Raw genomic sequence first — 2,573 nt, 5'->3', positions numbered from 1 at the left:
GGAGTACATTTTCCCATGATGTGACATATGTGCTGGAGATCGTCAAAGGAGGTTGCAGAAGCAAAAAATTCGGCAGGAACTACCAATGGGTCGCCATACACCATTTCAGCTGCCGAGACGTCGAGTGCGTCTTTAGGAGTGGTCCTTAGTCCGAGGAGGACCAAGGGAAGCTGAGTAAACCAGTTGGAATCCTTGAAGCAGGACATCAAAGCTGCTTTGAGGGTGTGATGAAAACGTTCAATCATTACATTGGCAACGGGGTTGTAGGCAGTTGTCTGATGTAGGGTGATGCCCAGGAGATACGCTAATGATGTCCACAATTAGGAGGTGAAAGTGGTACCCTGTCATAAGTAATATACTCAGGGATATCAAATCTTGCAATCCATCCTGAGAGTAAGGCAGATGTACATGAGGCGGATGTTGCAGTTTCCATGGGAATGGCTTCAGGCCAACGAGTGAAGCGTTCGATGACGGTAAACAGGTAACGATGTCCTTGAGATGTGGTTAGGGGGCGTACAACGTCGATGTGAATGTGGGCGAAACGACGCTATGGTTGAGGAAAGGTGCCCACTCCTGAATCCGTGTGTCGATGTACTTTGGAAGTTTGGCAAGAAGTATAGGCTTGGACCCAATCCTTAGCATCCTTAGAAATGCCTTGCCAAGTGAACTTCGTCTTCAGCAGCTGTGAAGTAGAATGGCATGAGGGATGTAAAAGGCTGTGAATGAAATCAGACACCTGTCGGCGCATGGGAGCAGGAATTCAAGGTCGCGGTCTACCAGTACTGACGTCACAGAGGAGGGTGGTGTTGGAGTCGTCGAGAGGGATGTTTTCCCAATGGAGGAAAGTGCAGGATGTCCTACATGCTTGATACTCTGGATCCTGTTGTTGGGCTTCAGCCAAGGCGTTGTAATCCAATCCCAGTTGAACGGCAGCAAACGTGTTTCTTGATAGGGCATCGGCAACGAAATTCATTTTCCCATTGATGGGTTGAAGGGTGCAATTGTATTCAGCCACGGCGGAGAGATATCGGCATTGACGGGCAGACCAGGCGTCAGACTATTGAGTGAAGGCGTGCACCAGAGGCAAGTGGTCTGTGCGAATGACGAAAGGCGTACCTTCTAAGAAATGGCGAAAATGACGGACAGCCAAGTGCACCACCAGCAATTCACGATCGAAGGTAGAATAACCCTGCTGAAAAAGGCCAATGGGCAGGGCGAGCCGTTGACCACCTGTTCGAGTACTGCAGCAATAGCTACGTCGCTGGCATCGGTGGAGAGACGGAGAGAGTCATGTGGGATAAGAAAAGTAAGAGCTGCAGCTGTTGATAGACCCTTCTTTGCATTGCAGAAGGTCGCTTCTTGAAGGGGACCCCACTTCAGGTCTTTTGGCTTGCCCTTGAGGGAGGCGTAGAGGGGAGCAAGAGTGGCGGCAATGGCTGGCAGAAAACGGTGATAATAGTTGATCATGCCCAAGAATTCTTGCCGAGCTTTGACGGTCGAAGGCGTAGGGAAGTTCTGAACGGCTGTTACCTTCTCAGGGAGGGGATGGACTCCTTCAGGAATGATGCGGTGCCCTAAGAACGACACTTTTGTGGCGCCAAAGGTACACTTGTTGTACCGGATTACAAGGCCGTTTTGTGGCCATCCATGAGACGTTGAAAAGTGGCCCCAGCATTACAAAGGCCAAAACAGGAGTAGTTGAAGGTGTATGTACCAAACGGAGTGGTGATGGCAGTCTTGTGTATGTGTTCTGGGTTCATTGGCACCTGATAATACCCCTTGAGGAGGTCGAGCGTGGAAAAAACCTTCGCTTTGTGCAGGTAGGAGTTCACATCGTCGATGTTTGGGAGGGGTTAGTAATATGGTTCTGTTTTCATGTTCAGTTGCCTGTAATCCCCACACGGACGGAGAAAGCCGTCTTTCTTCAGAACAATGTGTAAGGGTGACGACCATGGGCTGGAGGCCTTTTGGCAAAGGCCCATTTCCTCCATTTCGGCGAACGTCTGTTCGCGGCTGCAAATCGTTACAGTGCCAGACGTCTGAATTTTGCGAAGAGTGGGGGTCCCGTTCTCTTGATATGGTGATAAATACCGTGCTTGGCAGGAGCCGTGGCCGTTTGGCGAAGTTCTGGACGGAAAACTTCCAGGTACTACGTTAGGAGGTGGGCGTAGGCATCCGTGGGTGTGCTGATGTGGAGAGCTAGGTTGGAGGGAGCGGGTTAAAGAGGTGTCGACAAGTACAAGTCTGCGTTGACAATCGTCAGTGGGCGACACCGACTAGAAGGTGGAAATGAGAGATGAAATCTGCGCCGAGGATTGGCAATGTGACGTCAGAAGTGAGAAACTTCCGTTTAAACTCAATCCAGGCAAAAAGGGCATAAAAGACATAACAGACAATTTCAAGTTCAACCGACACTGCACCGGTTAACAGTCAACGGTGAGAAAAACAGACATGTTATTCCAGGTCCTTATCAGTGCAAGGGGAGAGCAAAGATACAAGCATAATATATACACAAAATGAAATGTCGTTACTATATACACTGTGTGACACACTGTTGGTACATTGTGGTTGAT

This window comes from Palaemon carinicauda, chromosome 12 (assembly GCF_036898095.1).
Source record: "Palaemon carinicauda isolate YSFRI2023 chromosome 12, ASM3689809v2, whole genome shotgun sequence".
Lineage (NCBI taxonomy): Eukaryota > Metazoa > Arthropoda > Malacostraca > Decapoda > Palaemonidae > Palaemon > Palaemon carinicauda.
Note: the sequence above shows the minus strand (reverse complement) of the source record.